At 31.5% G+C, this 12,863-nt stretch overlaps 1 protein-coding gene across 1 annotated transcript in view; it reads right to left on the bottom strand.

Annotated features, from left to right (window-relative positions):
• LOC126094461 (katanin-interacting protein-like) overlaps positions 1–12,863 on the bottom strand; it is a 338,835-nt gene that overhangs the window by 296,345 nt on the left and 29,627 nt on the right. The gene's annotated exons all lie outside the window — the stretch shown is intronic.

Raw genomic sequence — 12,863 nt, 5'->3', positions numbered from 1 at the left:
CACCAAGACCTTCCAATAAATAATTGTCCATTAGTTTACTATTAGATATACCATTGTATGCAGAAAAGTCTATTCCGTCTCTGTGAATAGCACCAAATGTCATATAAAGTTGCGAACAGTAGGATGAATCCAACCATTACTGACATTAATATTAATTTCTGTTTCCTTGTTGGAAAAATTAACATTACCTTTTGTTTCTTCATTACAGGAAATGAGTAAAATTGATAACTCTCGATACTGTTCATGAATTATTAAGTGAAAAATTTATTAATTCATTTTCAAAATTACTGTTACATAAGCTGCATCGAAGTCAACAAAATTATCATTTTCATCAGTTATAGTTATTTCGAAATTCTAATTAGTAGCAAAAATTGGAATATTTATAATTGATTTGGTTCATAAATAATTGGTCCACCAAATTCAATATTAGGTTTACATAGAGCAATAATATTAGTCTCTTGATGAAAATTATCAGTATGTTTAACACACATTCCATGAGCCAAATTAAAAGTTACATTTATTACTTCAAATGGAACAATTTTAGGCACATTTATAGCAACTGTTGTTTCATTAGCTTCAAAAATTTGATTATTAAATCTTAAAACTTGCCCAATGCTATCTTCTTTATCCATAAATAATTTTACAGCATCTTCTATAATGCTTATTTTTTTCCTAAGTTTCCAAACTATGCTGATCAACAGGAATATCTATTGTTTCTACAGTAGTATATAATTTATTATTTTTTGATAACTTTGATATTCCTGCATCACAGTAAAATTTGTTATTTTTCAATGTACGATTTGGAGTTAAAAAATATGAATATAAACCAACTAGTTAAATACTTATATAAGTTTCCATAATTGGAAGTTAATCTTTTTTTTCAGAACAGACGAATTAACACTCAATTGAAATGATTCACTCATTTCTACTAATAAAAATTACATAAGCAAATGACAGATTAGAAATCACAAATAATAATTCCACAAAAGAAATTGAAAAATACCCATTGTAAAATTTTCCAAACTCTATTCAATGTGCTATCATAGGACCAATTGGTTGTGAAAAATCTACCTTAATGATTGATAATTATATGCAGCTCCAGGATGGTTAAATTGGAAAAATATTTATCACTTGTATGTTTATTCAAAAAGGTCAGATCAACCAAAACATCAAGAATCTATAAAAAACATGCGAAAAAATGAAGACAAAATTAATGAAAAAATTGCTACTTTTATTGAAAAATTAATGAAAAATTGTTACTTTTATTGAAAATAATGATGAAATTATTCCATTAGATGAATGTGAAGATAATTCAGTTATAATTTTTAATGACTTCATTCTTGAAAATCAAGATATAGTTAGAAAGAATTTCAATAGAAGTAGACATAAAGGAATAGGCTTTTTTTATTTGAGTCAAACATATTAAAAAATACCAAAATGATTAGTTACAGTAATTTTAATTTTTTAAATATTCTTAGACAAGATGATACATATTTAAGTCATATTTATCATGAGTTGGTAAAGATTAAAAGTTTGATAAATTTAAAGAAATATCTAACAAATGTTGGAATAATGATGAATTTGGTTTTATAGCAATAGATATGACAAGAAGCATGGTAGAGGACAGATTAAGAATGTATTATAAACACTTAACATAATTGTTGAACATAAATGTTAAACATGAACATTGAATGTACAACAAAAATGATTATTACTTTTATCCTTAATAAATGTTTGTAAAAAATGTTTGTTAAAAAAGACAGACGAAATAGAAGAGTAAAAGGAACAATTAAAAGAAGAGTTTAAAAATGGAAAAAACAACCAAGAACAGAATATGAAAAATTTAAAAATGAAGACTAACCAGTTATGCAACTGAACAAGCAAACCACAGAATCAAAGGATTGGTTAACAATGTTTTGAGAGAAATTGAAGCAAATTAAAGAAAAGAGAAAAGTTTAAAAACAAATGGTTCCTTACAATCAACATTATATAGAAGAATTTAACGATATACCAACAATTAAACAATCTGAAAGTGATAAAAGAAATTAAACTTGAAGTGAATCAGAAATACAAGATTTATTGAGTAAGCATGGAGAAAAAAGGAAATAAAAAAAGTTGTTAAAAAATAAATGTGAGTGAAAGAATGCTAGAATTTATCATTCATAGTGAACATCCTGTTTTTTGATTAAGACCTGTTGGTCTTTTAGATTAACAGTAGAATTCAATGGTGATAAATTAAAAACTGTTGGAAACAAATTTAAAAGAACAGATGGATTAATGAAAATTTTATCTAAAAAACAAATAACTATGGATGATTTAAGTACAGAATCTGATTGTCTCGAATTACAAAATTATGCTAGAATTTTATTTGACTCAAATGCTGTATCTAATGTAAATAATCCAAATAAAATAAAATCAAGTAAGTGAAATAAACATAACTGCTTGATAAAAATAGTTGTTGAAGAATATTTTCCTAGCTTTCAGAAAGAAATCTTGATGATTCATTGGCAAAAGTTTGTGAAGTTTTGTAATGTTCAGAAAAACCAGTCGAATATATCTGGATTGTTGATGTTCGTCATTTATTTGATAGATTAGCAATAATCCATGAAGAAGAATTAGCTGGAAATAAAAATTATCATGGCGAAAAAGTTGGAATGACTCAAATGTTAAGTAATAAATTCAGTGATTTTATAATTAGTGATCAAAAGGAATTCCTTATTTCATTAGATTTTTGAATAATTTACCACACACAATTCGTGACAGTGAAAATTATGGAAAAGAGACAATAAATATTTAGAAATAATGACATGAAGCTGTTAAAATAAATAAAGAATGCATGCTTCTGATGCTTCAGAAGGACAAAATATTGCTCCAACTGTAGTTAGAGGAATAATGCATGGAAAACGAAAGTTAGGATTTGGTGTTGGAAATTGGGGATTATAGAAAATACTTCATTAATTATTAGTCTCTATAAACTAATAACTTTACAATTGACTATACTGTGCTAGCTAGTGAAAAAATTAAACCAAAAGCAATTAAACTTAAAATAAATAATGAACAGTTACATTGTACTGCACCCTCTTTAACTGAAACACAAAAAAGAATGGTAGAGAAAAAAAAATGGTAAAAATTTTCTTGTTGTATTAGCTAATCCTTTTGTGAAAAAGGTATTATATATCTGACAAAAAATAAATAAGGTAAACGACTAACACAATACAAAGATGGATTTTTACCATTATTATTGGCTGCAGTACCATGTTTAACTGCTCTTGGTACACTAGCTGGTGGTTCTGCAGCAATAGCCAATGCAGTTACAAATGTAAAAAAATGATAAGGAATCTGAAGAACAAAGAGACAAAATATAGTAATGGAAAAGAAAGTACGCGGACGTGGAAGAAAATTTCAAAGTAATCAAAATACTTAACAATCATTTATCTAATTTTGACAAAGAAGAATCAGTTACACAACTAAATATTAAATATTTTGTGCCATTTTTACAAGTGACAAATTATCTAATGAACCAAAAAATTTAGTATGGGGAATATTAAATTTACATACATCTGTTTGAGTTGGCACTCATTGGATTTATTGATATAAAAATAAATATACAAAATTTCTATTTGTTTCGTATGAGGGAAATATACCTTAACTACATAACTATTTCAGCGAGTATATGCAGACAAGAAAAAAAAATTCACACACTTTTCCCAGATTTTGCAGTTAAAAATCCACTTTCTCACGGCTGAAAACATACAATTTCTGTGTTAAGTGACAATATACTGTTCCTAGGAATTGTAAAACTAATCAATTCTTTGACCGGTTGTAGTTTTATACAATGACGTAGAATTTTTCCGCCCTTTAGAAAAATAAACTCATGGAAAATAAAACATGTTTTGGAAACATCTTTAATGTGCAGCAAAATGTGTACTGCATATTTTCGTATTAGGAAAGTATAATTTCAAATTCCACCTAACACTGAATGTTACTTTTCAAAGCATTAAAATCGAGATTGCAAGCAATCGAGACTGTAAGCTAGTCATAGCTCATGTCATGTGATCTCTCCAGCTGATAACAATGGATATTCGAGCATAAGACACATGATGTAGTCAGCCAATGGCAGTGTCACTATTATGTGTGCTATGGCTGATTTTTCTCTGTGTCCTAGTCGCACACATCTGATATGTTCTTCGCAGAGTTTAGATATGCAGCGCTGTATTGTTTTACACATTCACATGGTATGCTGTAAACTCCTGGTGTGTTAAGGTTCAGCACATCTTTGGCAGAACCTAGGAGCTCCCTTGTTATAGCCATAGCAGAACACAGCATAAATGAAGAACACACCTTCAACTTCATAGAAATAAGGATTCAGAACAATATGGTCAACAGAGATTAGGGATACCAACTCAGTGCAGCATGGAACCCTGCGATAGTGGCAATCCATCAGGAGCGTGCGTGTCAGTGTCCTCCGCCGCGGACACAGACAGAATGCTTACACCGAGAACGGAATGTGACCACTGGGGGCAACTGCCATTCCCACCACCACGTGCATGCTGCTGGTCCACCGCAGCCACCCGATGTCTAGTGGAGGGGAGTGACCGCGCATATAAATAGTCCACTCTCCGCGAATCTCGACACTTCGCCAGAAGATGTGTAGTATGACACTTCCCGAAACGTCGTGAGATATCAATGCTACCACCCGGCTGGAGACCCGAGAAATCTTCATCAATTTCAGAAGGAATTAACTGCCATTTTTAAAGTAACTAGAAGTAACATTGATTTTAAAGGTAAAAGAATTGCAAATATAAATGATCCTTAGATGTAAATGTAGTGAACAAACAATATTTACAGAATGAGTTACCAAATCTTGTCACAAAACCTAATAACACCTAGATTCTCACAGATTTAAAGCAAGGAAATGGTATTTATGATGGTACCACTTGAAAAAATATTTGGAAAATTTGGAATAATATCATAAATTACCATACCATGAAACAATATTAAAAACTTATTAATTTTTTTTTATTTTCGAAAATCTTTTGTGCAACTCTTTAATTCCCATAAGAAATCAATGACATAATCTATTACTTAATTTGGGTTTTATTTATAATAACCATATGGCAATGTATTAATTTCATCTTGTAATATAACGTTTATCATCACCAGAATGTAAAACAGTTGTATTACATTCAATTGTACACAATTTGTCTTTAAATGATCTAATCAAATTCAATTTCATTTATTGTTTTATTTTGTTATCTAAATGTTTCTTTACAACAGATGTCTTAAAGCCTTTAGATTTTTCTGTTCTTATCACCAACTTTATAAGCATACATTTTCGATCTTAAACTACCGTGTGCTAACATAATTTTTCCTTAAATTATTTTACTTATTTGTGGAATTCAACAAACATTAACTTTTGAAAAATCACTTGTGTCAAATTCGTTTGTCATTGATTTCACATCTTTATAAAAGTCTTCAGTTCTTATATCATTAATGAAAGAATCAGTATCCATATAATATAAATGAATATTTTCGCCATATTCTGGTTTCATAACATTGCAATGAAAATCATATACTTTTATTTTCGAAATATCTAAAATACTCAACCCAATATAAATTGGTTTACTGTATATTAATTTCTGAAAATACCATAATATGTTCACAATATTATGACAAGGAATATTGCTACTCACCATATAGCGGAGATGCTGAGTCGCATACAGACACAAGAAAAAGATTTTCACACTTAAAGCTTTCAGCTAATGGCCTTTGCCAACAATAGACATACATGTATGTTAACAGTTTGATTTTGAATTATAATTTGTATATTTTTGTCTGGATCTGTTACTATTTCAATATTTTGTCTATTTTAATATTTTCCATCATTTTTTCCCAATAATGAATTATTCATTATCTTGTAGAAATCATTTCTAATTCGTTAGTTGTATTTTTTTCTCATTTTTATGTTAAAATCAATGTATTTCTTCAACCAATCTGATTGTCCAACTAATGAGATTCTATGATTTTTCTTTAATTTTAATCCAAGATCTAAACATGGTTTAAGATTTTTAAAATGTAAAACATACTTTTCTTTATCATTTAATGTTGTTAATAATTTATTTCCTCCTTATGGTGCTAATGGTAAATCCTTATCTAAGTCACGCACATATAACAATATTTATTTACCACCTGTAATTTTAAGTACTTTTTCCAAACTGAAACATTTTGGTTCAAATCAATTGAAATCTTTAAATAGTAAAAATTATGACATATACATTATTTGTGATTCAATATGTAAAATAATTTGAATGTTTTTTCGCCAAAAATGTTTCATATATTTATTATTTGGTTTCGCATATCCTTTAATACTTTGAGGAATTCCACCTCGGACTCCTTAATCAAGAAATAAAATCATGTCATAATTGTTTAATAAATCCAACTTTTGTCATTTTGAACATAGAATCCCAAGATAACACTGGAGCTCTAAAAAAACCAAGATGGATAAAGTTTAAAAGATTGAATATTTGTATCACTAAAACTTTCAAAAATGTATGCTACAATTAAAAGAACAGCTTTTTTATGTAATCTTGTATATTCATCTAAATTATAAATATTGAATTTTTTCCAAACTGTTTTTGCTCGATTATAATCATCGTCAGAAATATCTTCATTAAGTCTCAAATAAAAGCATTCCTTTGTAGATAATTTATTTTATTTTAATTTTTCTTTAGAAACCATATATTTGTAACAATGAAGTACTGTTTTAATTATTAAATCTAATTGTTCACTTTCAAAATATTTTGCTGTTTCTCTAAATTGTTCTTTTCTATGATTATAAGATAATTTATCAATACTTGAGGCCATAATTGAAATGTATCTAAAAATCTTAATGTTAATCCATCTTCAACATATTTACTAAAAGAAGTATATTTTTGTTCATTATTTGGAATAGCATCAATATCTTTACTATCTGTTGCTAATTCATTGTTAAATAAATTAAAAATCATCATTTGTTACATTATGAACATAAACTAGAAATTAAAAAATTACAATCTTCATGTGCAATTCCTCAATATTCTCTGTTAAATGGCGATGATCTCTTACTTTCTTTTCTCTTTCAGTAAATTTCTTTTCACAAATAAAACAAGTTTCTGAATTTGTAAAATTTATTTTATCTTCATTTGTCATTATCATTGGAATATCTTGTCCATATATTTTAGCAGTTTCTCTAGATTCTTGTTTTAAAATTCCAATGAATTTTTTGCTGCATCTTTAGCAGTATATGCAACGGGATTTTTATAATCACCATTAGAATATTTAACATGATAACTGAATGAAGTAGGTAAATGTTTTTGATATTTATTAATATAACATTTTTTAGGATTTGTTTGAAAAGTGTTAATATCTTTCAAAAGACATTTGAAATCTGGATAAATTACTAAAGTTACCCTTAATGAATGATTATATTTTTCAAATTCAATTAATTGACCATTTACAGGCATATCAGTTTTAGTTCTTTATGTTCTTTACAATCCTTTTCAGGATCGTCTAATTTTTTGTGTAAATACAAATATCTTAAACATCAATCACAAAGATAAATTTGATGTCCATTTTCAGCTGTTTGTGACTAATTAATCTAGATATTTTTATCCAACAATGAGAATTATTTTCGTCTTTAATTATAAGGAGTTAACATGTTTTTCTTGTTTATTCTTTCAATGGTAAATTTTTTCATCTTCATTGCTTTCATATGCCTAATCATTAATTGAACTACTTGATTTATTTTCAAATTTTGAACATCTGTTAACTGAACAGGAAAATTAATTTACTCTTTTTCAAAAATTTCATCTATTTCTAAACCAATTTTCTTTATAATTATTAACTCTTTCTACATGATCATTTGCTGGATATGAAGCTGATTGTACTGAATAAATAAACCATTTTTGATCTGTGTTTTTTACATTAATTACAGATATTTTATCTGTAATTACTTTTGGTAAATCAATATAAGAAGCGTCATCAATTGGATTGTGCCTTTAACACAATTCTAAACGATCTACATAAAATAAAGCCCAACCAAATTTTTCCTTTACATTTCTTCTATTTCAGTTAATAGTTTATTCATTGATTTTTGCTAATAATCAACTAAATTTGTTGTTCTTAATAAAATTTGATTAGTTGTTTTAAAATTAAGTTCTTGTATATCATCTTGTGCTTTAAAACTACATTAAAATTTCAGGTTCAACAGTATTATCATTATTATTTATTCCATAAGTTATTAATCTTGATTTAAAAGCAGAATCTTTTCTACAATTTCATTTAGGTGACTTAAAAAAATCGTAATCATCTAGACAATTGAAACCTGGTAAATTTTTCTTATAACTATTTGTTTAATTCCTTTGATATTTGGCTACTAGAAGCTTATGAAAATAATTCTCATTATCATTATTATTAACATTTTCCTCAGATCTATTGATAAGATTGATTGTTGTTTATTAAGATTAGACTAATTTTTAAAGATTTCATTTTACAGATTTTACGAAGATCGTTTAATATTCTTTCCCGAAATTGTTATCGTTATTATTAATTAACCTAGTGACCAGCAAAGCTGAACACCTGAAGATGTTGGACAGTTGCTCCAAGGAAATATTGTGGAATTTGCACAACATGTTCCAGCGGCAAACAAGTGAAGTTTATTTACAAGAATAAAATTTATTAGATTTTTACATTTTAAATGAGAATTTCGTTTTGTGGGTATAGATAAGTTTTTAGTTGGGGGCTACTGCAAAATTAGAATCTTGGTTTATATCCTGGAATTTTTAATCCAATATGCTCTTTGGTCCAGATCAGCATAGATATACTATTCATGGTGCATCACAGTTGCCTCAGTGCTGGTTTTGCATAGTGCCATTTTGCCATGCATGGTATACTTTAACCATGGCAGAACACACATAGTTTACAAACCTAGCCATTTCAGCAATGCTTACACTCTTGGTCTGAAAGCCAATGATGATGCTGTCTTCAACATCGGATAAATTACTCTCTTTCTGCATTATGACAATGACTGCACTGTTTCTCATGTACCCCCCTCCCAACTTGCTTTATATACCCTCCTCTGCTAAAGTTTCCACCTGTCATTTGTGAGTAGTTATCGCACATTGACATTGAACATAGGCAGTGATCACATAAATGTCACTGGTCTGTGTATAAGGCAACCAGTATGGCTTACCTGTGCCATCCTGACCCCATGGCATCATTAAATTGTACGGCAGTATAGTTTAGCTACCTAAAATTGCCATTTTGTTGCATATGCGCATAATTAGTCAATACTTGATACAAAACAATAAAAGACACAATGAAATGAATGAGGTTGTTTACAGACTGTGCCTAGAACGTACCCTACCTGCATCGATAGCATATTTTAAGGCAAGGTTTTTTATCATGTAACTCAGATCAGTGTTACTATACCTGATGTTTATTTAAACTTTATTAATGTGTTGTACTGTCAAAACCCTGAATAAAAATCTTTTGCTGTGTAGACCACTGCGAGACATGCAGCGAGAGAGTCAATGAGGTTCAGGAAGGTACCATCAGGAATGTCAGGAATCTGGAGCCATGCCAACTTTAGTGCCATGACCAGCTGCACTAGGTTTCTTGATTAAGCACCTCATGGTGCACACAGCCCAATCAGATGGTTCCACAGATTCTCAATCGGAGACATCAGTAGCCACAACAACATGGAAAACTCATCCTCATACTCTTCAAACCAAGCATGTACACTACAAGCTGTGTGACAAGTTGCACTGTTCTGTCAGCAAATGCCACAGTGTTGTGGGAAAACAATCTTCATGTACAAAGTATTTTATATTCTGGATATCTGCATTTGTTGAAAGGCGTGGTGTTTCTGTAAATTCTGCTGACACATGGTTTAATTGTTGTTTTATTACTACACAACCAGTTTTGCAGCCTAAAGCTGCATCATCTGGTGCAACAATGTTAAAAAGTCATAGGTGAACTCATCGCTCCATCTTAGTCACTTGTGTGAGCCGCTTCTAACCTTCCCAACACCTTTTTGCCCTGCTGTCCCACTGATGCCAGCAAATTTAAAACAAGGGTCAACAACTAAGTGATCCACCCACCAACAATTTTTATGAAGTTAATAGATCACATCTTCATCACCTTTCGTTAGCCAATCTAATGTAGATAATATCCACTGGATAATGTATCTTGATTTAGAGTGATGGGTACACCTATGATCTCCTAACAATGTTATACCTCAACGAAACTTCCTCGCAGATTAAAACTATGTACTGGACCAAGAGTTGAAGTCAGGCCCTTTGCCTTTTGCAGACAATGCTCTACCGACAGAGCTACCCAAGCAGGACTCACAACCTGTCCTCAAAGCTTTATTTCCACCAGTACCTCGTCTCCTACCTTTCTAACTTCACAGAAGTTCTCCAGCAAAACTTGGAAGACTATCCCTCGTAGAAGAATGTATTTGTGGAGACATGGCTTAATGTTACCCCTGATGATGTGGCTTTAGGCAGTAAAACCGGCAGTATATCAATAAGACAACAATTTTACGAGCTGTCGATGGAATTCTTCTTAAAACTGCATTTAAGGGCAGATACAGACCCGGAGGATAGAGGCATACTTGTGCTGATCCATGTGTCTCACAGGAGGACAAGATCACCCAGGGAAGGCCACAAAAACATTTCCCATGCCTTAATGCTCACTCCTCCAGCCTGGACCCTTCTAACGATAGCTGCATGTTTGCCTTCATATGTTTCATGCCATTAATGTCAACAGCTATCTGTTACAGGTGTTGTACTGGCATGCAAATTCCAGCCTTTGTCACTGACGAACAGTAGTCAGCATGGGTGCATGAGCCAGTTGCCTCCTGTGCAGAGCCACAGGCAGCAACGTTCGCTGAATGGTCATTGGGGAGACGCTGCTGATAGCCCCTTGGTTCATCTGAGAGATGAGTTGCACAATAGTAAAACATCTATTCAACTGTGCGCATCTCTGCGGCTGTCATTCAGTCCCGTCATCTATGGCCCATGGTGCATCACAGTTGCCTTAGCACCAGTTTTGTACAGCACCATTTTGCCATGCACGGTATACTTTAACCACAGTATCACACAACCAGTTTACGACTTAGCCATTTCAGAAATGCTTTTACCCATAGCCTGAGAGATAACAATCATGCCGTTCTGGATATCAGATAAATAACTCTGTTCTCGCATTATGGCAAATGCACTGTTCCCCATACCCCATCGACACGCTTTATATACCCTCCACTGCTAGAGCTGCAAACTGCTGTCACTGAGTAGTTATTGCCCTTTGATGTATAACACAGGTGGTTGCCACTTTAATGTGACTGTATCATGTAGTATTATTTCATTCACAACTACTCTCAATTGGTACAGTGTATCAATATAGATAAATTGATATGTATGTGTTAACTATACGATTGGCATTATCTAAAAGCATCTTTGCAGAATCCAGGAGGGACAGTATAAAATGGCTGATGTTTGATAGGCCTGGGTTAGTTGCTTATAAGTGGTCACATGCATCACTTTGTTTCAATATCTGGTCTCTAATTATGGATGGCTGTACTCTGCACTGCTATGATGATTGAATGTTTTTCATGTAGCACAACTTAGGACTGAGAGGCAATCAAATGACACATAGTCTGATTGCAGTCCTGTACAGCTGCATGACTCCACTAGTGAATGTCGCGCTGTAGTCAATACTAAGGTACACAATGCAGAGAATCTTATTGTTTGTGAATCATGCTTCATCAGTGTTAATAATCAGTGAGATGGCTACTGATTGTTATTTACCACATTCCTATATTCATTTACATATTACAGAACTTTTGCATGAACTTGCATGGTACGACAAGTGCCCACAGCTGCTGGACAGTAATTTGCCAAGTCTATGGACTTCTGCTTGAGACAAAATAAGGAGGCCAAATAATAATTTTATCAGGTGTGTAAACTCGCAAATGGCATCGAATATTGGATACATCTGGTTTTCTAAGGTATCCTTTGCAATGCCTAGAAAGGCTGTGAGCAAGAGCTTGCAGCATATTCTTAACAATGTAGTTATCTGAGAGCCCAATAATGTTTACCTGCAGATTTTTCACTTAAAGAACTAGCAAAGTAGCAATGGAGTTTCATTTGTTTGCACTGGGTTGTTGGGTGACCTCCATCAGGCCCAGGGCACATGTCACATGGTATAAGGTGCTTGTGGAGCCTCTCTTCACAAAAATCTCTACATATTATTAATTTTGCTGGTAAGTTTTTATGCTCACATTCCCTTTGTACTGGACTACTTACAAGAAGAAGTCCTGAATGGTGGGATTGACATTTTGAAACCATCTCTACTGTGATATGGGTTAATATCCCAGCTATCACACCCTATAGTCACTTACTCTGGCAGCTCTTCATTTGCGAGTTACGGACAAAAAAGAAGAGGCATGGGTTCAAAGCTCATCAGGTACTTTAATTTTTTCATTCAGTTAATTGGTTTAAATGTAATTTTATATTTCCATCCTTTCACACATCATTTTAATCATCACATCAGCTTCTTCATTTGTTCTCATTTTTCTTCGTATCATTCACTTTCCACTGGAAATCACTGTCCACGTGATTTTAATTAATTTCATGTATTAATTTTGATTTAATTTCTTTTGTTTTTTCATCCTATTTTTTCATCCATGTCATTGCAGTCATTATTTCTATTCCTCATTTTTCTAGAATTTCATGTTACTCATAATATAATCCCTTCTTTCATTTAAATCTTCATCTCCAGTATTTTGTCCACAGTGCAACAGAAATTTACACTCAGTTTTAAAT

This window comes from Schistocerca cancellata, chromosome 8, assembly GCF_023864275.1.
Source record: "Schistocerca cancellata isolate TAMUIC-IGC-003103 chromosome 8, iqSchCanc2.1, whole genome shotgun sequence".
NCBI classification, from domain to species: Eukaryota; Metazoa; Arthropoda; class Insecta; order Orthoptera; family Acrididae; genus Schistocerca; species Schistocerca cancellata.
Note: the sequence above shows the minus strand (reverse complement) of the source record. Positions and strands in the feature narration are given on the sequence as shown.